We start from the raw sequence: 23,477 nt of genomic DNA, 5'->3' as shown, positions 1-23,477 counted from the left end.
CACTCTCTCTCACTCCCTCCCTCTAACTCCCTCCTGTCTATCTCTGCACTCTCCCCTACCACTCCTTTTTCTGCTCTCTTTCTCTCCTATCTTTCTGCCCCATCTCTCTCCACTCTCCCCTAACACTCCCTTCTCTGCTCTCTCTCTCTCTCTCCAATCTTTCTGCCCCATCTCTCTCCACTCTCCCCCCAAACTCTCCCTTCTCTGCTATCTCTCTCCAACCTCTTTACCCTCTCTTTCTCTCTCTACACTCCCCGATTTCTCTCCCCCCTCCCCTCCTACCCCCCAATCTCTGGTCACTCTCCTCTATTTCTCTCTCCCATAACTCTCACCGCCCCCTCCGTTCTCTCCTCCCCCCCCCCTCTCTCCTCTACTATCTCCCCTCTCGTTCTCTCCCCCCCTCTTTCTATCTCTGTCTCCACGTGTCCAGCCAGCCATGGGGAGCCATCTGCGCGCTCTGGCGGTTCTCGTCCTTCAGGTGAGCTCAACCTCACGCGTTGCGCGTTCGGGTGCGTTAAACGTTTCGTGTTGGGGAGACAAAGGCGGCCGGGCGTGGTGCTCTCCGCACCGCCGTGCCCGCGCGCGCCGCGTTGGATTTCACCGGAGCTCGCTTAGCAGCACTTGCTCCAACAAGCCCTGCGTGAGGCTACACGGGGGATCTCTGTCTTTGCGTCTCTTCTCCTGCTCCTGTCCTACCCTCGATGGGCTGTGGGCCGACCGAAGCCTCGGGCCACGGTGGTAGAACGCCACACCGACGACGACGACGATGATGTCGATGATGATGATGATCGTGGTCGCCAATGATGGGCGGTCGAGACTGGCGACGGAGTGGAAGCCAACGGAGAGAACGCGCTCCGATTGGGGTGTTCCGTCCAACGAGGGAGTCGGAGCGATGTTGAATTAGCTCGTGTGCTCGGGGAGCCATCAGGAGGATCGGTGCACCGCAAGACCGCGAGAGACTGCGACGGCGTTGGTGGCGGAGGCCTTCGTCCAGCAGTGGATCGACCATGGCTGATGTTGATGATACCCCGTTATTGTGTAAATGCAACGCGCTACGACGAACCCGACCTCCTGGGTTCCATTCCCGGCCCGCGGTCGATATTACGAGCGAGCGCCATGCCTGAGCACGACATTCGGTACGTAACCATCAGAAGAGTAACTACGAGAGACAAAGGCGGCCGGGGAGGGCGTTGAGTTTGGAGAATACCGTGAGGACGGTTGCCGTGCTGCAGCAATGGTAAAGACGGGGTGGTGGTGGTGGTGGGGGTGTTGGGGGTAACGGTAAGAGCAGTGGCGATTGGCGTGGCTCAGATTGTTGGTGGGACGGTGCCGGCGCCGCAACATCCGGGCCGGGGGGGGGGCACGAGGGATGGGCACTTTGTCCCACGAGCGCCAGTAGTCGAGCGACGGGCCGTGCCGGGATTCGAACTTTAACTTGGGCGAGGCGATCGGCCAAGGGAGAGGAGGAGGGGGTGTGGGGTGGGGTGGGGTGGTGGTTCGTGAATATTCATTGCCACCCGCGACGCGCCGGGTGACACCAGTTGCGGTGGAATTGTTTGGCAAAGAAATGGATTCAAGTTACGGGATCGCCGGGCGCAGAGAACGAGGAAGCGAGATAAGAGAGAGAGGGGCGGGCGGGGGTGTTAGAGATGAAGACGATTCGCTCGGTTGGCTACGTACGGTGCGAAAGAAGTTCAACGTAGGGTGCATACGAAAGCTCGGGGGAGACGACAGAGACACGAGGAGATCGACAACGATGGGCAAACGCAGAGAAGTTGACTTCCCTGTGTTGAGGACTCGGCCAGACAGACCGTATCTGTCTCATCCATACCGTGTTCGACCACCACCGTCTCGCTGCAAATCACAACACATTAAAGACAAAGATCCCCCGTATGGCCTTAACAGATTTTTGGGGCAAGTGCCGCTTGCAAAGTACCTGTGAAGGGCTGACATGACGCACGAAGGGGGTGGGTGACCAGCACCACGCCCGGCCACCTTAATGTCGATATTTACACATCGTTAACCAGGTACTCGTTTGAGGCTGAGTCGACGTAGGGGAGGCCCAGCACCGGTTGATTTCATCGTCACTGATGTTGGCCGTGAGCGGGAATCGAACCCGGGTCGTCGATTTCGTAGCACAGCGCGCTAACCGCTACGCTACCGCTCCCCACATTCACACATTCACCCGCCTATCCACTCACTCACAGTCACTCATCCATTGATTAGCACAATCCACCCACTCACTAACCCACGCATTCACCCGGTCACTCACCCACCCCACTTACACGTGTATTCACTAACTCACTCAACCTATCACCCCCCACTCAATCGCATACTCATCCACTCACCCACTCACTCGCTCACCGCACTGCCGTTCATGACACTTCTCTTTGATAATGAATAACCTTGCCCAGTTCAAGAAAGGTAATCACGCCGACGAGTAACACCTCCAGTCGTGCTGCAGGTTGCCGGCTGCTTGGCGTTTTGTGCGCGCAGTGCGAATGTGGTGGTTGAGCGGCTGAGTTGGCGAGTGAATGGGTGAGTGTGGTGAGTGAATGGGTGAGTGTGGTGAGTGAATGGGTGAGTGTGGTGAGTTAATGGGTGAGTGTGGTGAGTGAATGGGTGAGTGTGGTGAGTGAATGGGTGAGTGTGGTGAGCGGCAGCGTAGTGGTTAGCGCACTACGCTGCGAACGCGTCCGGCCGAGTTCGTTTCGCGCTCACGACCAATGAAAGTGGCGACTTTCAACCTCAGTCCTGGGCCTCCCCTGTGGCGACTCAGCATGGAATGAGTCCATCATGGCGGTGTGTAAACATCGGCGCTGGGGAGACAGTGGCGGACGGACGTGGTGTCTGACCATTCACTTCCCCGTGCGCCGTGCCGACCTTCAAAGGTGCTCGCTAACAGCACTTGTCCAAACATCCTATTAAGGCTGTACGGGCGGGGAACCTTTGTATCTTGAGTGGGGCGAGTGAGCGGAATGAGTGTATTGCTGCGACTTTGCAGTGACCAGCATACCTATGCAACCGAGTCCTCAACACCGTAGGAAGGGGATCGATGAGTGGCCGTGACAGTAACGACAACAGAGCGATAAGGAGGCACCGACGGCGAGTGAATGGAAGTGAATCGGTGAATGCTGGATCATCAATCACCCCGCCTGCTTGTGATGTTGAATTTGACAGGGCAGCAGCGGCCGAGCGGGTCGGCTCGTCTCGTCATCTTTCCCAGCTGTCAAGCGCGTGCGCGCGCGTGCATGTGTTGAACCTCTTTCGCACCGTACGTAGCCATCCGCGCTCATTGGAGGTGCGGTCATGGAAAGCCACGCGAAGGGCGTTGTAGGAGAGCTCTTGCACAGGAATGAGAGGGGGATAGCGGCCGACCTGCTGGAGTTGAATGCGAAATCTGATGGGCATCCGTGGAAAAATAGCTTTACAGCTCATCGGATTGCTCCAGTGTCAATCAATATTCTGATTCTGTGTTGGTGTGGGTGGGTGGGAGTGAGCGAGCGGATGAGTGAGTCGGCGAGCGAGTCATTTGAACATTGGGTGAGCGAGTCAATTGATGGATGAGTGCGTGGGTATATGGGTGATGGAGTGGGTGGATGAGTTAGTGGATGGGTGGTTGGGTGAGAGATTGAGTGGGTGGATGGGTGGGTGGTTAAATGAGTAAGTGGATGAGCGAGTATGTTGGTACGTGAGTGGGTATGTCGTTGGGTGAGTCACTGAGAGAGTAGGTAGATGAGTGAGTAGGTTGATATGTGGGTGGGTGAGTGAGTGGGTGGGTGAGTGAGTGGGTGGGTGAGTGAGAGTGTTGGCTTGAGTAGAGAGTAACAGTCGGTGTCGGTGAGTACGATTTGGCGTGGGTAGTTTGAATGAGCATATCGGAGCAGGTGTCTATGTGTCGGCCTACGTGGAGCTCTGTACATATGTGGGCATGTGTATGTGCAGTGTCTGTGTGTGTGTCTCTGAATGTGGGGAGCGGTATTGTAGCGGTTATCGCGCTGCGCTATGAAACCGACTACCCGAGTTCGATTCCTGCCCACGACCAACACCGGTGACGATTAAATCAACCGGTGCTGGACCTCCCGTGCGTCGACTCAGCCTTAAACCAGTGTTTGGTGCGATGTGCAAATATCGCCACTGGGGAGACAAAGGCGGCCGGGCGTGGTATTAGCTTAGCCACCTCCTCGTGTGCCCCTTCCGGCCTGCATAGGTGCTCCTCGCTAACAGCGCTTGCCCCCAACAGCCTGCCGGGGCTACACGGGGGAGCTTTGTCTTTGTGCGTGCGTTGGGGGTCGGCTCGGGTGGCCGGGAGCGGCGGGGCCGAGAGAAGCCAACTCAGGGGTTTTATTTAAAACACGGGGCCACTGCACTGTACAGGATCGCCTTCCTCTCCGTCCTCTCCCTCCCTCCAGTCCAGCTCCCTCCAACTCCCTTCTGTTCAGCTCTCCTCCCTCTCTCTCCAGCTCAATCTCCCTCCAGCTCCGCTCTCTCCCCTCCCTCTCTCTAGCTGCCCTATCTCAAACTCCCTTCTGCCCAGCTCTCTCCCCCTCCAGCTCCCCGTATGTATGCTCAACTTCTTTCGCACCGTACGTAGCCAACCGCGCTCATCGGAGGTGCGGGGGAAGGACAACAAACTAAACACAAAAAGCAGTTCTCAAGAAATGAGGTTGTCAATCGAGATTAGTTAAAAGTACATAGTTCCAGTGGCTTCCTAAGGAGCGTTCCAGACGGCCGCGGAAGCGCATCTCAAAGCGTCCGATGCGGCGACCGTCTGTCTATGTTCGATGACCAGCAGCCAAAAGCTGCTGCTGCTGCTGCTGCGAGGATGACCGGAATTCGCGTGAATCAGCTCCGTCTCTCCAACTCCACTCTCTCCCTCCCTCTCTCCATCCAGCTCCCCCCTCTCTCTCCCTCCTCACTCTCGCTGCAGCTCCCATCTCTACCCTCCCTCTTTCCATCCAGCTCCCATCTCTCTCTCCCTCCTCACTCTCTCCCTGCAGCTCCACTCTCTCCACACTCTCTCCAGCTCCAATCTCTCCCCGTCCCTATCTCCCCACCAGCCCCCCCCTCTCTCTCCCTCCTCACTCTCCCTGCAGCTCCCATCTCTACCCTCCCTCTCTCCCTCCAGCTCCCCCTCTCTCTCCCTCCTCACTCTCTCCCTGCAGCTCCACTCTCTCCACACTCTCTCCAGCTCAAATCTCTCCCCGTCCCTATCTCCCCACCAACTCGCTCTCTTCCCTCTCCCCTGCCCGTATCTCCTCCTCCCTCTCTCTCTCTACCCGTCCCTCTGCCTCTCTATGTAAGTTCAAGCCCGCACCCTCTTCAGACTTTGTGCGCCCACTTTTCAACGTTTTGTTCCAAGTTCTTTTCCAGCGTCGCCGTCGTTTCTGAACGCTATCACAACGCAACGATTGAAAACTCTCACCCTCCTCCTCTTCATGTCCGCCTATTCATTTTCTAAGGGATCACAAATGCAAATATATATACACACAATCATATGTCCGGTTACCATCCACTGACCTTCACCCGGGACTCGAACCGTGACCCATGTGTTTTGCATTGGTGCCGAACATGCGGTGAGCAGCTTGTTAACTTGGGTAACAAAGTAACGGGTAGACACCACACGCAGCTTAAAGGCATCATAACGCACTATTCAGAAGTGTAATTATAGATCAACTTTCACACAACTCCATCTCTCCATATTGAAATATAAACGCACAGTACGTGTATTTGTTTTCACATCCCCATCAACCCCGCGGCCTTGTGGGAGTTGCGTCATTTCAGCAGCATTGATTCAAGACAAGCAACACTCTTTGGGCCGGTTTCGACACGCAGCGCCTCATCAGCAGTGCCGGGCTTTGCTCGTGAGCGAGTTCATCTGCTGGTGAACTGCTGATCCCAGTGGCAAGCCCCCCCCCCCCCCCGCGTCTCTCGCCTTCATCCCAGGGGTGTCAGCAAGCAAAATAACAACAAAGGGGAAACGTTTTTTGTTCGAATTCGGTCAACAAAAAACCCCCCACAACATTTCAAGAGCCGTCAATGCACAGCGTGGTGAAGGTGCGAGACGGTGGTGAACCTCAACAGAGAACGCGTCACGAAGCGGTCCTTAAAGAGCCGCCACTTGCGACCCCTTGCGTCATGGGATCCTGCTCATCATGCTCATCATGCTCATACTACTCTTCCTGCGTTCGGCCCGCGGGCCACTGGCGGCCCCTGATGACAACACCCCCCATCGTCATCATCGTGCTGCTGTCAAACCCACAACAATGGTTTCAAATGTGTGGCGGCTCCTCACTCACACTGATGATGTATTATCGGCGAAAGTGGGTGACCACCCTGGTGGCCACTCCCCAACCCGGCGTGGTTAGGGTGGTGACCACCCTGGTGTGACCCCGTGCCCCTGTTGGATATCTGTGAAAAAGAGCTTCATAGCTCATCGGATTCCTCCATTATGAATAAAGATTCTGATGAGGGTCGTGAGAGGTGGCGACGGTTGACTTGCAGGGGTGGGGGGGGGACGCCTTCATCCAGCAGTGGATTGACCACTGCTGCTGCTGATCATGATCGAGGTCCACATGCGAAGACAGGGCGCTACTTCATCCATACAAATCACTGCGACAAAGCTGAACTTGCAGTAATAATTAATAATAACACTACTCCTAACGAGTGATTTATATTTATATATTTATTATATGAGCACTGCATTATTTATAAACGCGCGGCCTTAGGAACGCGTGGGCAGAGGCCCAAAGTTCCACCCGCCCCATAGAAAAATCGCTTCTCAAGTCTCACCCCATCCTCGTCCTCATCCTCCTCCTCCTCGCCTTGCGATTGATCAACTCCCCGGCGCCTCGCGCTCCTATCCGGATATCTCTTAAGTCTCACGCATTCAGGCGTGTGATCTCCAGAGTCTCAAGAAGCCTTCTTCATTGCAAGGCCCCTGGGTGGCCTTTAGTGCGCCCCCCGACAATACACAGCACGTGACTACACCCCCCCCCCCCCATCGTCGTCATCGTCGTCATCGTGCTACATCTATGGGGCATTTTTTTCCCGGTATAAAACTAATGAAACAACAAGAATAGGTTGTAACCATCCTGGCAATAAAACAGGAGCTGTTCAGATGTTCAAACGCCACAATTCGCTGCCTTGTGCAGGGCACCAGGTCTGCGTTGACCACACGCGGTGCTTGTGGCAAAACGTGCAAACACACGAGCTCTGATAATTTAATATTCGCGTTGTCTTTGAAACGGATTGGCCGACACCATCGCGCTGCCGTCAAACCCAGCAATTGTTTCAACTGTGTGGCGGCCCCTCACACACCTCACACCCACCGGTGATGTCTTAACGGCGACAATAAGTGAGGGGAACACTGCTCTCGAGTCCCACGCATTCAGGCGTGAGACCTCTTCAGAGTCCAGAGTCTCACCACGTGTCGCATGAGCCACGTGTTCCACGGCACGCGCGCACGGCTGATGAAACCCCGCGACATCAAGACACTTTCGAGGTCGGGTTTCGGCTGCGCAACAGCTGAGCGACCTCAAGATGAGAATATTGATTTATACTGGAGGGATTCGATGAGTTCTGAAACTCTCTTTCACAGATCTCCAGTGGGGGGGGGGGGTCAGAAGGTTGCAACAACAAATAATACAAAGAGACACGATAGGAGCACAAAGCAGACGAAACTTAAGAAAATCACCTGGCAGGAGGAAGGCGGCGACGGCGCGGCCCGTGGTGGCATGAAGGGGGAGTGGCCACGTTGCCCTACCCACTGACCTTAACCCACCGACCCACTGACCTTAACCCACTTAACATGACACAATGACCCGATGACCTTGCCCCACCGACCCACTGACCTTGATGCACCGACCCGTCGGCCTTGGCCCATCGACCCACTGCCCTTGGCCCACTGACCCTCTGACCTTGACCCCGGTGTGTGCAGGCCGGGTTGCTGCTCGTGGCCACGGCGGGGCTGGAGGAGGAGGCGGGCAGCGAGGGCCGTCAGCGCCGGGCGATCTTCGCCTCCGAGATGTTCGTCTCGGAGAACCAGAGGCCGCCTTTCCCACGGCGAATCGGCACGGTGAGGTCTCACAACAACAACAACAGCCACAACCACAACAAACGCCACAGCAATAACAACAACCAGAACAAACACCACAGCCACAACAACAACGACCACAGCAACCAGAACAAGAAACATCACTGCCACAACCACAACAAACACTACAGTAACAAGACAAAGATCCCCCATATAGCCTTAACAGACTATTGGGGCAAGTGCTGTTAGCGTGCACCTTTGAAGGCCGGCACGGCACACGAGGGAGTGGGTGGCCAAAACAACGCCTGGCCGCCTTTATCGTCCCAGTGGCGATGTTTACACACCGCACCAGATACTCATTTGAGGCTGAGTCGACCTAGGGGAGGCCCAGAACAGGTTCAGATAACCATCGCGAGTGTTGGCCGTGAGCGGGAATCGAACGCCGGTTGCCGGGTTCGTAGCGCAGCGCGCTACCGCTCCCCAGAATACAAACACCACAACCACAACAACCAGAACAACAAATACCACAACCACAACAACCAGAACAACAAACACCACTGATACATCAACCAGAACAACACCACAGCCACAACAACCAGAACAACAACCAGAACAACAACCAGAACAACAACCAGTAGTGACAACCAGAACAACAACCAGAACGGGCACGGCCGTCTGGACAACAACCAGCGCATCAACGACCAACCAACAACAACCACCACCACTGTCTCCACCACCACCACAACGACCACCACTGTCTCCACCACCACCACAATGACCACCACTGTCTCCACCACCACCACCACCACCACCACAACGACCACCACTGTCTCCACCACCACCACAACGACCACCACTGTCTCCACCACCACCACAACGACCACCACTGTCTCCACCACCACCACAACTACTGATGATGGTGATGATGATGTCAATGATGATTATAATGATGATGGTGAATATAATGATGATGGTGATGATAATGATGATGGTGATTTCGATGGTGTAGTGGTCCGCATCAGCACGAGTGATGATTCCGCACACATAGCCACAACGATGGCTGATGTCCATCGTTAACGACGATCGATGATATCGATGATGACGATGACAATGCTATCGATGATGATGATGATGTCGATGTTGTAGGTGGGCCGCATCAGCGCAGGCGACGAGGACGCCCGCTTCGCGCTGTCGGGTCCCGGCGCGGACGAGGAGCCGAAGAATCTGTTCGTGATCGACCCTCGCACGGGCGAGGTGTTCGTCACGGGATCACTGGACCGCGAGGAGGAGTCCTCATACCAGGTGAGTCCCCACCACCACCCCCTGCCCCTAGACCCCAACCCCCCCCTCCACCCAACCCCCCTCCACCTCTTGAAGGAGCATCACGCAAACTCCGGTCATCAATGCAGCAGCGGTGGCTAACAACGAAGACGGTGGTCACCGCATCGCGCGCTTTCAGATGCGGCCGTCGGGAACGCTCTTTGTTTCCGATATCAGGAAGCCACTGGAGCTATGGCACTTTTAAATCATCGTCTAGATTTGCAAACCCATTTCTTTGAAATTGATTCTTTGTGTTCAGTTCGTTTCCTGCCCTCCGCACCTCCGATTAGCGCGGTTGGCTACATACGGTGCGAAAGAAGTTCAACACACACAGACGTAACCCCCTACAAACACCGCCAGCCAATGGCCGTGCCGTATTCTCCGAAGTATAAGACCGCTCCGGAAAGTTAGACGCATCCATAAACTCGTGCCTCGCGTCAATAAAGTTAAAGTTACACACACACACCGGATAATAAGACGCACCCCCTACATTTCGTTTCAAACACATGGGGTGGAAGTGCGTCTTCTAATCCGGAGAATGCAGTCATAGGTGCTCGCTGAACAGCAGTTGAAAAGTGAGATATTTGTGGTAGCGTATGTGCGGGTGGGGTTGGACTCGCGTGTGTGTGTGTCTGTATATGGACGTGTGTGTGTCTGTGTCTGTATATGGGAGTGTGTGTGCGTGTGAGCGGTTAGCGCACTACGCTACAAACCCGTCGACCCGAGTTCGATTCCCGTTCGCGGCCAACACCAGTGACGATTATTTGAACCGGTCCTGGGCCCTCCCCGAGGTCAACTCAGCCTCAAACATCGCCACTGGGGAGACAAAGGCCGCCGGGCGTGGTGTTGGCCACCCACTCCCTCGTGCGCCGTGCCGGCCTTCATAGGCGCTACTCGCTAACAGCACTTGCCCCCCCAAAAGTTTGTTACAGGCTACACGGAGGATCTTTGTCTTTGTTCCTCAACATGTGCTCGCTAAGAGCACTTGCCCCAACAGTCCTTGAAAGGCTCTCTATATATTAAAGGCTCTATATATATGTGTGGGACCCTGTGTCGTTGCGGCTCGCTCCGAGTGCATGTTGTAGACAGATAGGAAGGCGGCACTCTTTGGCAAACGGAGAAAACGAATCGTGTCGTGAGCCTGAACGTGAACGTGGTGGGGAGCTGGGAGTCGGCTGCACGGTGGGCTGGGGGCAAGGGAATTCCCTCGCTGCTACCGCTCACGACACGCGGGTCCACGCGTGCCCCCCCCTTCCTCCTCCCCCCAACGCCTTGCGACAGCTGCGCCACTCCGCAGTGGCCCTAGCCGGCGATTTGGTGGCGTTGTTGGCCCCGGCGCAGTTGCACCGCCTGCGCCGATGTTTGTGAGTGTGTTTGTGTCTGTGTGTGTGTTGTGTGTACTGTGTGTGTGTGGTGTGTGTACTGTGTGTGGTGTGTCTGTGTGTGGTGTGTGTACTGTGTGTACTGTGTGTGTTGCGTTGTGTGTATGTGTGTACTGTGTGTGTGGTGTGTGTGTCTGTGTGTGTCTGTGTGTGTCTGTGTGTGTGTGGTGTGTACTGTGTGTGTGGTGTGTGTGTACTGTGTGTGTGTGTACTGTGTGGGTGTGGTGTGTGTGTGGTGTGTACTGTGTGTGTGGTGTGTGTGTCTGTGTGTGTCTGTGTGTGTGTGGTGTGTAATGTGTGTGTGGTGTGTGTGTACTGTGTGTGTGTGTACTGTGTGTGTGTGGTGTGTGTGTGGTGTGTACTGTGTGTGTGTGTAGTGTGTGTATGTGTGGTGTGTGTGGTGTGTGTGTGTGATGTGTACTGTGTGTGTGGTGTGTGTGTACTGTGTGTGTGTCTGTGTATGTGTGGTGTGTGTGTGTGTGTCTGTGTGTGTGTAGTGTGTGTATGTGTGTGGCGTGTGTGGTGTGTACTGTATGTGTGTGGTGTGTGTGTGTACTGTGTGTGTGTCTGTGTGTGTGTGTGTCTGTGTGTGTGGTGTGTGTTTGTGTGTGTGTACTGTGTGTATGTGTGGTGTGTGTGTGGTGTGTGTGGTGTGTGTGTCTGTGTGTACTGTGGAGAGCGGTGGTGCAGCGGTTAGCGCGCTGCGCTACGAACCCGACGACCCGAGTTCGGTTCCAGCTCACGGCCAAAATCAGTGACGATTATCTGAACCGGTCCTGGGCCTCCCCTAGGTCGACTCAGCCTCAAATGAGTACCTGGTGCGGTGTGTAAACATCGTCACTGGGGAGACAAAGGTGGTCGGGCGTGGTGCTGGCCACCCACCCACTCGTGTGCCCTGTCAGCCTTCATAGGTGCTACTCGCTAACAGCACTTGCCCCAACAGTCTGTTAAGGCTACACGGCGGACCTTTGTTTTGTGTGTGTGTGTGATGTTAGCCGGGGTCGCTAATGGAACTTCTGCCGGCCGTGTTCGTGGTCGCAGTGCGCTCACCCACTGCGACCACCGCTCCGAGCACCCGGCGTTTCGTATCCACACGTCCCCTGCGCCTAGGATCGTAGCCCGAATACAACTGCGTACCCGTGGCACACGCACGGCGAAGGGGACTAATAGAATTAGAGATGTTCCATGCTGTGGGAAACCTGAAGATGAGTGGCGAAGGGAGAAGATGTCTCCAAGACGGACAGAGAGGAGGGCCGCGGCTCAGGAAGAGCAGCATGGCAGAGGACGGGGAAAACGGAATGAGCGGGCCGGGATGTCGGGGGATGAGAGGGTGGTGGTGGTGGTGACGATGATGACGATGGTGATGATGGTGATGGAGAGCGGAGGGAAGAGAGGGAGAAGAGAGAAGGGATGAACGTGGCAGAGGTGAGCTGCAGGGAGGAGCGGCGGCTGTTTTCACAGCGGGCGCCAGCAGGGAGATGGGAGGATGGATTCAGAGTGGGGGGTGTGGGAGGGGGGGCAGCAGTCACGTGGTGTACGGCAGGCTTGAGCTGGTGGTTTAGAGCAGCGGTCCTCAACCTTGTCTCGGATACTCTCTGTACCCCACCCCCCCCCCTTGTTGAGCTGTTTCAACCGAGCACCCCCCTTTGCCTGACTCAACAAGGCTCTTAGAAATAAATGTTTGACAATGGACATCGATGTTTGAACCAAAGTTTCCATTTTGTGAGGTAATCCCTGACTAGCTCAGCAACTGCGAGCGAATAACACGAAAAATCAACGGACGTTCTGCACGCGTCGCGTAATTTGTTCACGCTCGCTGGTTACTCTTGGAAACCGCCAACATTGTTGACGGTAAGTGAGTTTATGAAGATGGTTCAACTTGTTATAGGTTACCACGTGGATGTAAATGTTATCGTAGTTATTATTTTATATTTGGCAGATTCACACGCGATTATTCGCCAGTGACTCTCAGGTGCGATATAATGTCACACATTCATACATCACCACACGTACCCCCCTGGGGCATTGCCACGTACCCCCAGGGGTTCGCGTATCCCCTGGTTGAGAACCACTAGCTTAGAGAGATCAGTGGTGGCTTAGAGAGATCGGTGCTTGCTAACGAGCGGTGGCTTAGAGAGATCGATGTTTGTGCCGTGCATCTCCAGCTGAGCGTGACGGCTCTGAACGAGCTGGACAACCGCGTGGAGCTGCCGGTGCCCCTGGACGTGTTCGTGATCGACCAGAACGACAACCGGCCCGAGTTCCTCCACGAGCCGTACGTGGGACGACTCTACGAGCACGCACCGCGAGGTGTGTGCACCGCGGGTTGGGCACGAGGGGGGACGACGGGGTGAGCGCGAGGGTGGATACCAGGGTGGGCACGAAGGTAGACACCTAGGGTGGACGCGAGGTTGGGCACTCGGGATCGTCACTAAAGTGAACACGAGGGTGCACACCCAGGTGGACATCAGGGTGGACACGAGGTTGGATACCAGGGTGGACGCCTGGGTGGTCATCAGGGTGGGCACGAGGGTGGATACCAAGGTGGACACCAGAGTGGACACGAGGTTGGACGCTAGGGTGGACACGAACATGTCCATGAACATTGACACAGTGGTCCGCCCAATAGCATGAATCTCACCTGAGCAGTGATGCATCGTCCACCTAGCACCAACGTAAACTCTTAACCTGACCACCACAACTACACTGATCCTGATCATATCCCTGACCCTAACATCCTCACCATGACCTTAACTCTGACCCTGATAACCTTGACCCGCCTGCTGCTACCCCCCCTCCCCCCAGGATCCCCTGTGATGCACGTGACCGCGACCGACGCGGATGACCCCGACACGGACAACGGGGTCCTGCACTACCGCCTGGAGGTCGCGCCCAGCGATCCCGAGCCCGCGCTCAGCTTCGACATCGACCCCTACTCCGGCACCATTGTCACCGCCAGCGACCCCGCGCTCATCGACCACGAGGTGAGAGAGGGTCACGGGAGGGGTCAGGGTAGACAAGGTGAGAGGGGTCGAGGGAGAGAGGGTCACGGGGAGGTCAGGGTAAACAGAGATGGACTGGGTAAAGGCGCAGCCCTGCAAGTGCTAACTAACTTCATCACTAACCTCACTGCTAACCCTCATCACTAACATCACCACTAACCTAGCCAATTGCCCATGTGACACGGTTGTTTTTCACATGATTTCTATTTACTTATGTGGTTAACTTTATCGATTTTATTTTGTTTATTTTGGCGACGCTTGCAAATTAAACTCATCCTGGTCTCTTGAGCTCTTACCTGGTTTCACAAAATCAACTTGAACCTGCCTTAATCCTGTACAGTTGGGGAGTATGCATTTAAGTATGTGCACTCTGTTCTCCTATAACACCGCGTGTTTTCATGTTTCGAATTGAATATAACGCGGTTAATGTATTAGGGAACACATTTTTATAACGCGGATGCGAATTGGATATAACGCGATGGAATGTGAACAGAATTACGCCGCGCGAGTAGCAATAAGCGGTGGTACGGCTGCCTCTGCGTAGCATCGCACAAGGCAGTGGGATGCTGCTGGATGCTTCTAGACGCTACCCACGCGCCTGGCTTTGTTCATCCTGCGTGTGCATCTCACGCGTTAGCACGGACTGTGCTTTGACCCTATATTTTATATTGTTTAATTATAACGCGATTATTCCATAACGCTGTGTTCTTCACGATCGCAACTACCGCGTTATAGGAGAACAAACTGTACATTGAAGTTCTTTCGTACCGTACGTAGCCAACCGTGCCAATCGGGGGTGTGAAAATCGAGATGCGAAGGTTGGTGGATCCCACGAGTGTTGTGAAACGTTCTTCCCATCCAGAGGCGTTGACAAGCAATCGCACCCTCGCTCGTAGGAGAGGGCGGTATGCCAAAGTGCGGTCTAATCTCCATCTGTTTCCATATGTACGGGGGGATGGATTTTGCTGCCCCCTCATGTGCGTGGGGTTTTCTCCGGGCGGCGCGTGCGTGATTGCTCTAGTCTCCTGCCACGCTCCCACTTGCATAAACTCCTACATTGGCTGAAAATATCTTACGGAAAATAACCCCGCCAAATGTAGCAGAACCCTCCTAAATAAGAGCCATTGGACTCGGTGTGGTGGCTTTCGCGGATAAAGGGGTCGTGACTATAACGGTTATTATCATAAAGTTGGTCGTCAGATTCGTAGCGCCGGGCGCTACCCACGACACCACCGCTGAAGGCGACAGACCAGGGATCAGCAAACTGAATAATAATAAAAAAGAGCCATTTTTATTCGAATTGGGTAAAGAAAAAACAGCTCAATGTATGTCAAGAGCCGCAAGGCAACGTGAATACGAGACGGTGGCCCTCAATAAATAACGTGTCACACGAAGCTGTTCCTCAAAGAGCCACCTCACGCGGCTCCGGAGCCGCAGGTTGCCCCGGACCCACCTCCGATTAGCACGGTTGGCTACGTACAGTGCGAAAGAAGTTAAACATACATACGCCCCCCCTCCACTCCCTCCACTGCCCCCCCCCCTTTATCCACATCCACACCATGTTCCGGCCGCTGCAGGTGCTGAAGGAGCGCCATTTCGAGGTGGTGGTGTACGTGTCGGACATGGCCGAGACGGAAGCCGGCCTCTCGAGCTCGGTGACGGCCACCATCATCCTGCAGGACGTCAACGACTTCCCCCCCATCTTCGAGAAGACCGAGGTACGAGGGGGGGGGGCGGGGGATGGGGGGAGGGTGGGGGGGTATGGACCCAGAACTCTTTCTTCTTTCAGCCAGCAAAGGGCCCCACATTGAGCTGAGCCGTCCGTTACGAGGACGGCCACCTACAGACCCATCGAGTTGCAGAGCGATGGTCCATAGAGACACAGAGAGACCCATAGAGATACAGAGAGATGGTGCATAGAGATACAGAGAGATGGTCCATAGAGATACAGAGAGACCCATAGAGATACAGAGAGATGATCCATAGAGTTACAGAGAGATGGTCCATAGAGATACAGAGAGACCCATAGAGATACAGAGAGATGGTCCATAGAGATACAGAGAGACCCATAGAGTTGCAGAGAGATGATCCATAGAGTTGCAGAGAGATGATCCATAGAGTTGCATAGAGACCCATAGAGCACAGCCCCAAGACCTTCGGCAGTGGCGGCAGTCACGTGACCTTGCAGGATGGAGGGAGCGTGTTCACTGACAAGGAGCTAGACCGACACATTCTTTACACGAATCCTATGGAAGTGGAGAAAAGGCAGAACCTAAAACTGTATCTGATCCAGTCCTGGGCCTCACCTAGGTCGACTCAACCTGAAATGAGTGCCTGGTGTGGTGTGTAAACATCGTCACCGGGGAGACAAAGGCGGCCGGGCGTGGTGTTGGCCACCCACCCCCCCGTGAGATATTTTACAGGCTATACGGGGGATCGTTTTGTGTGTACGCGTGTGTGTGTACGAGTGTGTCTGTCTATACGTGTGTCTGTATATGTGTGTGTGTGTATGTTACTGTATGTATGCCGATGATCTGGTAATTGCCGCTCACTCAGAGGAGGAGTTGGAGGCGCTGCTGCTGAAACTGGAGCGTGCCACTAAGAGGTGGGGCCTTACCATCAGCCCCACCAAAACTAAGCACCTGCCTGGGTATTTTGTACCATCGGGCACTCCACTCCCACTCCCAATCGGTGATGGGGCAGTTGTGGAGAGAGTGGATAGTTTCCCATACTTGGGCAGTGTGCTCATGACCGGCTCTGGTGTGATAGCAGAGGTCTCACTGAGAATCAGTTGGGCGGCAATATCTTTTCATCGGTTGCGTAACGCTGTGTGGAAGCTACCTGGTCTGTCGCTCCGTACGAAGCATCAAGTCTTCTCGGCCACGGTCATTCCCTCCCTTCTCTACGCTTGCGAAACGTGGACCCCCCTAATGGAGCATCTTCGCCGATTGGAAACATTTAGGCTGGCCTGCCTACGATCCATCCTGGGTTTAACCAGGCTGGATTGTGTGAGGAGCTCACATATATTTGAAAGATCTGAGCAAAGTCCCATCGGTGAGCTCCTCCGGCAGGCAAAGCTGCGTTGGCTGGGTCATGTAGCCCGCATACCCAGTCACCGCATGCCTAAACAGCTTTTGTTTGGCCGGATAGAGGGGGCTAAACGGGCGCGGCACGGGCTAGAGAAGAGATGGAGTGATGTGGTACAGGAGGATGTGGAGCTGAGTGGACTTGCCGATGACCGGTACCAGCGGGGTCAAGATCGGGCTCTGTGGAGGAGGCTCGTGAAAGACGCTGCTGGGCAGTTGGAGGCAGTCGCCCTCCAACAACAACGGAGGGCAGAGGAGCGACGCTCACAACAACGAGCGGAGCTCCGGGTGTTTATAGCACAGCAAGTTGGCACAGTAGGGGGCACAGGTGGTGCATCAGCCAATCATCTCAGTCAGTCGACCCGTGGCACCTGGGTCTTCCCCGTGACCTCCTGCCAGCGGGCGTTCGACGCTTCACGTGGCCTCAAGGTGCACATAGCCTGGCACAAGCGTCGTGGTGACGTCACCGCCACATAGTGGCGAATGGCGGTTCTTGTTGTTGTGTGTGTACGGTGTGTGTGTCTCTGTGTCTAAGAGTAAGTGGCGAGTAGAGGCAGGAGGATGAAAACGATGGCGTGGTGTGGTTGGGGCGGTTGTTGTCATGGTGGTGGTGGCGCTGGCGTAGCAGCGTTGGCGGTCACGACCCTGGCCGACATCGCGAACCTACTTGCTGTACCCGCCCGCCGCAGATCGATCTGACGATCGCCGAGAACTTCCATGGCTCGCTGCTCAACCTGAGCGTGACGGACGGCGACGTGGAGGGGGGCCCCAACTGGAGGGCCGTCTACTCCATCGTGTCCGGGGACCCCGACGGGCGATTCAACATCACCACAGACCCCATCACCAACCGCGCGCACCTCACCGTCACCGAGGTGAGCGGCCCGCACCCTCGACTCAGCTCGACTCACCTGAGCTCACCTCCACTCACCCTCGACACACCTTAACTCACCTTGACTTACTCTCGACTTACTCGACTAACCCTCGACTCACTGGTGTTGGTGGTGGCCGTGAGCGGGAATGGAACTCGCGTCGCCGGGTTCGTAGTGCAGCGCGATAGCCACTACACTCCCCCACCCCACGCACTCACCCCCCCACCCCGACAGCCTCTGGACTTCGAGCAGGCCGACTCGTACACGCTGGTGCTGCGCGTGGACAACGAGGAGCCCGTGGTGCCCGAGGCCCTGGCGGCCGCCACGGCCTCCGAGGCCACGGTCACGGTCCGCCTCGTGGACCAGAACGAGGCGCCGTCGTTCAGCGCGCTGGCCGCTCGCCTCGAGTGGCCCGAGAACGTCGCCGAGGGCACGCTGCTGCTCGACCTCCACGCCACCGACCCCGACATTCGCCAGCTGCAGAGGGTCAGGTGAGGGCAGCCGCGGGCCCCGCTCCCCCGCCTTGCTGGGTTCTAGCTGGGCGGGTGGTTCTAGCTGGGTGGTTGGTTCTAGCTGGGTGGGTGGTTCTAGCTGGGTGGGTGGTTCTAGCTGGGTGGGTGGTTCTAGCCGGGTGGGTGGTTCTAGCCGGGTGGGTGGTTCTAGCTGGGTGGTTGGTTCTAGCTGGGTGGTTGGTTCTAGCTGGGTGGGTGGTTCTAGCCGGGTGGTTGGTTCTAGCTGGGCGGGTGGTTCTAGCTGGGTGGGTGGTTCTAGCTGGGTGGTTCTAGCCGGGTGGTTGGTTCTAACTGGGTGGGTGGTTCTAGCTGGGTGGGTGGTTCTAGCTGGGTGGTTGGTTCTAGCTGGGTGGGTGGTTCTAGCCGGGTGGTTGGTTGTAGCTGGGTGGGTGGTTCTAGCTGGGTGGGTGGTTCTAGCTGGGTGGGTGGTTCTAGCCGGGTGGTTGGTTCTAGCTGGGTGGGTGGTTCTAGCTGGGTGGGTGGTTCTAGCTGGGTGGGTGGTTCTAGCCGGGTGGGTGGTTCTAGCCGGGTGGTTGGTTCTAGCTGGGTGGGTGGTTCTAGCTGGGCGGGTGGTTCTAGCTGGGTGGGTGGTTCTAGCTGGGTGGGTGGTTATAGCTGGGTGGGTGGTTCTAGCCGGGTGGGTGGTTCTAGCAGGGTGGTTGGTTCTAGCTGGGTGGGTGGTTCTAGCTGGGCGGGTGGTTCTAGCTGGGTGGTTGGTTCTAGCTGCGTGGGTGGTTATAGCTGGGTGGTTGGTTCTAGCTGGGTGGGTGGTTCTAGCTGGGTGGATGGTTCTAGCTGGGTGGTTGGTTCTAGCTAGGTGGGTGGTTCTAGCTGCGTGGGTGGTTCTAGCTGGGTGGTTGGTTCTAGCTGGGTGGGTGGTTCTAGCTGGGTGGGTGGTTCTAGCTGGGTGGGTGGTTCTAGCTGGGTGGATGGTTCTAGCTGGGTGGTTGGTTCTAGCTGGGTGGGTGGTTCTAGCTGGGTGGGTGGTTCTAGCTGGGTGGTTGGTTCTAGCTGGGTGGGTGGTTCTAGCTGCGTGGGTGGTTCTAGCTGGGTGGTTGGTTCTAGCTGGGTGGGTGGTTCTAGCTGGGTGGGTGGTTCTAGCTGGGTGGGTGGTTCTAGCTGGGTGGTTGGTTCTAGCTGGGTGGTTGGTTCTAGCTGGGTGGGTGGTTCTAGCCGGGTGGTTGGTTCTAGCTGGGTGGGTGGTTCTAGCTGGGTGGGTGGTTCTAGCTGGGTGGGTGGTTCTAGCCGGGTGGTTGGTTCTAGCTGGGTGGGTGGTTCTAGCTGGGTGGGTGGTTCTAGCTGGGTGGTTGGTTCTAGCTGGGTGGGTGGTTCTAGCCGGGTGGTTGGTTGTATCTGGGTGGGTGGTTCTAGCTGGGTGGGTGGTTCTAGCTGGATGGGTGGTTCTAGCTGGTGGTTGGTTCTAGCTGGGTGGGTGGTTCTAGCTGGGTGGGTGGTTCTAGCTGGGTGGGTGGTTCTAGCTGGTGGTTGGTTCTAGCTGGGTGGGTGGTTCTAGCTGGGTGGGTGGTTCTAGCTGGTAGTTGGTTCTAGCTGGGTGGGTGGTTCTAGCTGTGTGGGTGGTTCTAGCTGGGTGGGTGGTTCTAACTGGGTTGTTGGTTCTAGCTGGGTGGTTGGTTCTAGCTGGGTGAGTGGTTCTAGCTGGGTGGGTGGTTCTGGCCGGGTGGGTGGTTCTAGCTGGGTGGTTGGTTCTAGCTGGGTGGTTGGTTCTAGCTGGGTGGGTGGTTCTAGCTGGGTGGTTGGTTCTAGCTTGGTGGGTGGTTCTAGCTGGGTGGGTGGTTCTAGCTGGGTGGGTGGTTATAGCTGGTGGTTGGTTCTAGCTGGGTGGGTGGTTCTAGCTGGGTGGGTGGTTCTAGCTGCGTGGGTGGTTCTAGCTGGTGGTTGGTTCTAGCTGGGTGGGTGGTTCTAGCCGGGTGGGTGGTTCTAGCTGGGTGGGTGGTTCTAGCTTGCTGGGTGGTTCTAGCTGGGTTGGTGGTTCTAGCCGGGTGGTTGGTTCTAGCCGGGTGGGTGGTTCTAGCTGGGTGGTTGGTTCTAGCTGGGTGGGTGATTCTAGCTGGGTGGGTGGTTTTAGCTGGGTGGGTGGTTCTAGCTGCGTGGGTGGTTCTAGCTGGGTGGGTGGTTCTAGCTGGGTGGGTGGTTCTAGCTGGGTGGGTGGTTCTAGCCGGGTGGGTGGTTCTAGCTGGGTGGTTGGTTCTAGCTGGGTGGGTGGTTCTAGCTGGGTGGGTGGTTCTAGCTGGGTGGTTGGTTCTAGCTGGGTGGGTGGTTCTAGCTGGGTGGTTGGTTCTAGCTGGGTGAGTGGTTCTAGCTGGGTGGGTGGTTCTAGCCGGGTGGTTGGTTCTAGCTTGGTGGTTGGTTCTAGCTGGGTGGTTGGTTCTAGCTGGGTGGGTGGTTCTAGCCGGGTGGTTGGTTCTAGCTGGGTGGTTGGTTCTAGCTGGGTGGGTGGTTCTAGCCGGGTGGTTGGTTCTAGCTGGGTGGGTGGTTCTAGCTGGGTGGTTCTAGCCGGGTGGGTGGTTCTAGCTGGGTGGTTGGTTCTAGCTGGGTGGTTGGTTCTAGCTGGGTGGTTGGTTCTAGCTGGGTGGGTGGTTCTAGCCGGGTGGTTGGTTCTAGCTGGGTGGGTGGTTCTAGCTGGGTGGGTGGTTTTAGCTGGGTGGGTGGTTCTAGTCGGGTGGTTGGTTCTAGCTGGGTGGGTGGTTCTAGCTGGGTGGTTGGTTCTAGCTGGGTGGGTTGTTCTAGCCGGGTGGTTGGTTCTAGCTGGGTGGGTGGTTCTAGCTGGGTGGGTGGTTCTAGCTGGGTGGGTGGTTCTAGCTGGGTGGTTGGTTCTAGCTGGGTGGGTTGTTCTAGCTGGGTGGGTGGTTCTAGCTGGGTGGGTGGTTCTAGCTGGGTGGGTGGTTCTAGCTGGGTGGGTGGTTCTAGCTGGGTGGTTGGTTCTAGCTGGGTGGGTGGTTCTAGCTGGGTGGTTGGTTCTAGCTGGGTGGGTTGTTCTAGCTGGGTGGGTGGTTCTAGCTGGGTGGGTGGTTCTAGTCGGGTAGTTGGTTCTAGCCGGGTGGGTGGTTCTAACTGGGTGGGTGGTTCTAGCTGGGTGGTTGGTTTCTAGCCGGGTGGGTGGTTCTAGCTGGGTGGTTGGTTCTAGCTGCGTGGGTGGTTCTAGCAGACCCCCTTGAGAACGGCTGCTCTAGGCGACCGGGATAGATGCTGGTTTGCAAGGGTGGGTGGCTCGGTGAGTAAACGAGTGGGTCACTGAGTGGGTCAGTAAGTGAGTGGGTGAGTGAGTTAATGAATGGCTGAGTAAAGGAGTGAGTGGGTGAGTGAGTATGTGAGTGAGTATATGAGTGAGTGGGTGAATGAGTTCATGGTTTAATTTTTATTTTACAGTGTGACCTGTGTCAGAGAAATGACAAAAGGAAAACCAATAAAATAAAGTTTCAGCACTATAAGCAAATATAAATCGAAGCATGAGAATTCGAAAATGTTTCGCAAGCACAAATCGACGCGCTCATGACACATTCCCCGAAGCGCAAATCGGCTGATGCAGTTCCCGTCGAGACCGATCACAGCACGATTACAATCAACCTCCGATGAGCACGGTTGGCTACGTAGGGCGCGAAAGAAGTTCAGCATACATACATACAACTTACAAACAGGTTTAGCACATTTCGGGTGACTATTGTACGAAATTGCAGAGAAACGGGGATATTCGAGTCACATGCAAGTGCATGTGAATGTGTCATGAATAATCGACTGTTTGGTATCAAACTGTGACTTAGACCGCAGAGGGAGTGTTGGGCGATTGAGGGGAGAGGTGGGTGGGGTGAGAGGAGGTGGTGAGAGGAGAGGTGGGTGGGGTAAGGGGAGGTGGGTGAGTGAGGGGAGGTGGGTGAGTGAGGGGGTGGGTTGAGAGGGGAGGTGGGTGAGGGGAGGGGAGGTGGGTGAGTGAGGGGGTTGGGTGAGAGGGGAGGTGGGTGAGTGAGGAAGTGTGGTGAGGGGAGAGGTGGGTGAGTGAGGGAGTGTGGTGAGGGGAGAGGTGGGTGGGGTGAGGGGAGAGGTGGGTGGGGTGAGGGGGTGGGGTGAGGGGAGAGGTGGGTGGGGTGAGGGGAGAGGTGGGTGTGGTGAGGGGAGGTGGGTGAGTGAGGGATGAGGGGAGAGGTGGGTGAGTGAGGGAGTGTGGTGAGGGGGGAGGTGGGTGGGGTGAGGGGAGAGGTGGGTGGGGTGAGGGGGTGGGGTGAGGGGAGAGGTGGGTGGGGTGAGGGGAGAGGTGGGTGTGGTGAGGGGAGGTGGGTGAGTGAGGGATGAGGGGAGAGGTGGGTGAGTGAGGGAGTGTGGTGAGGTGGGTGAGTGAGGGATGAGGGGAGAGGTGGGTGAGTGAGGGGGTGGGGTGAGGGGAGAGGTGGGTGAGTGAAGGAGTGTGGTGAGGGGGGAGGTGGGTGGGGTGAGGGGAGAGGTGGGTGGGGTGAGGGGGTGGGGTGAGGGGAGAGGTGGGTGAGTGAAGGAGTGTGGTGAGGGGGGAGGTGGGTGGGGTGAGGGGAGAGGTGGGTGGGGTGAGGGGAGAGGTGGGTGGGGTGAGGGGAGGTGGGTGAGTGAGTGAGGGGGTGTGGTGAGGGGAGAGGTGGGTGGGGTGAGGGGTGGATGAGAGTAGAGCTGGGTGAGTTGTGGCGGTAGGGGGGTGGGGTGAGGTGGGGGATGGTGAGGAGTGGGGCGGGGCGGGTGAGGGTGAGGGATGAATCTACGCATGGCCCAGATCTCGGATGCTGAGCAGAGCGGTAGCCCTGGATAGTGGTGTCTTGGATGGACGACCGCCATGCATAACAGGTGCCATAGGCTGCTACAGAATTACGTTGTGGGCAGCAAGAGGGCAGCACGGCAAAGAAAGTTGTACTGTATTTCTATGCTCCCGCGCATACGGGATGTTACCCGCCTGCACAACCCGCGCTGACCCAGCGAGGTGAAGTATGGTCAAAACAACCCCCCCCCCCCCCACAATGAGCGTGGCGTGGCCCTCATCCAGCAGTGGATTAGACGCAAAGTGGCTACTCTCGTGCGGAGAGGCGATCGCTGGTGAAAGGACACCGGGTTCTGCAGGGCTCCTATATTTGGGGTCTCGCGGGAGGAGAAACGGACCTGGCACCAGAGCACGGCGGGGAGAGAGGGGCATGAGAGAGAGGCAGAGAGAGGCAGGTGGAGAAGCGACGAGAGGGAAAGGAGAGAGGAAAGGAGAGGAAGGGGAGAAGAGGACTGCGAGAAGGACTGGGTGCAGATGCA

The 23,477-nt window shown here is 56.4% G+C and overlaps 1 pseudogene across 1 annotated transcript in view; it reads left to right on the top strand.

Annotated features, from left to right (window-relative positions):
- Positions 1-433: 433 nt before the first annotated feature.
- Positions 434-23,477, top strand: part of LOC144942211 (cadherin-13-like) — a 43,274-nt pseudogene continuing 20,230 nt past the window's right edge. Inside the window, exons 1-8 of the transcript XR_013639334.1 lie at positions 434-478; positions 7,940-8,077; positions 9,182-9,337; positions 12,903-13,047; positions 13,543-13,721; positions 15,317-15,457; positions 17,515-17,697; positions 17,929-18,185. The product of XR_013639334.1 is annotated as a cadherin-13-like (transcript). The remainder of the gene's footprint in view (positions 479-7,939; positions 8,078-9,181; positions 9,338-12,902; positions 13,048-13,542; positions 13,722-15,316; positions 15,458-17,514; positions 17,698-17,928; positions 18,186-23,477) is intronic.

The sequence above is a fragment of the Lampetra fluviatilis genome, chromosome 26 (genome assembly GCF_964198595.1).
Source record: "Lampetra fluviatilis chromosome 26, kcLamFluv1.1, whole genome shotgun sequence".
Classification (NCBI taxonomy): domain Eukaryota; kingdom Metazoa; phylum Chordata; class Hyperoartia; order Petromyzontiformes; family Petromyzontidae; genus Lampetra; species Lampetra fluviatilis.
This window is presented reverse-complemented; position numbering and strand designations above follow the sequence as displayed.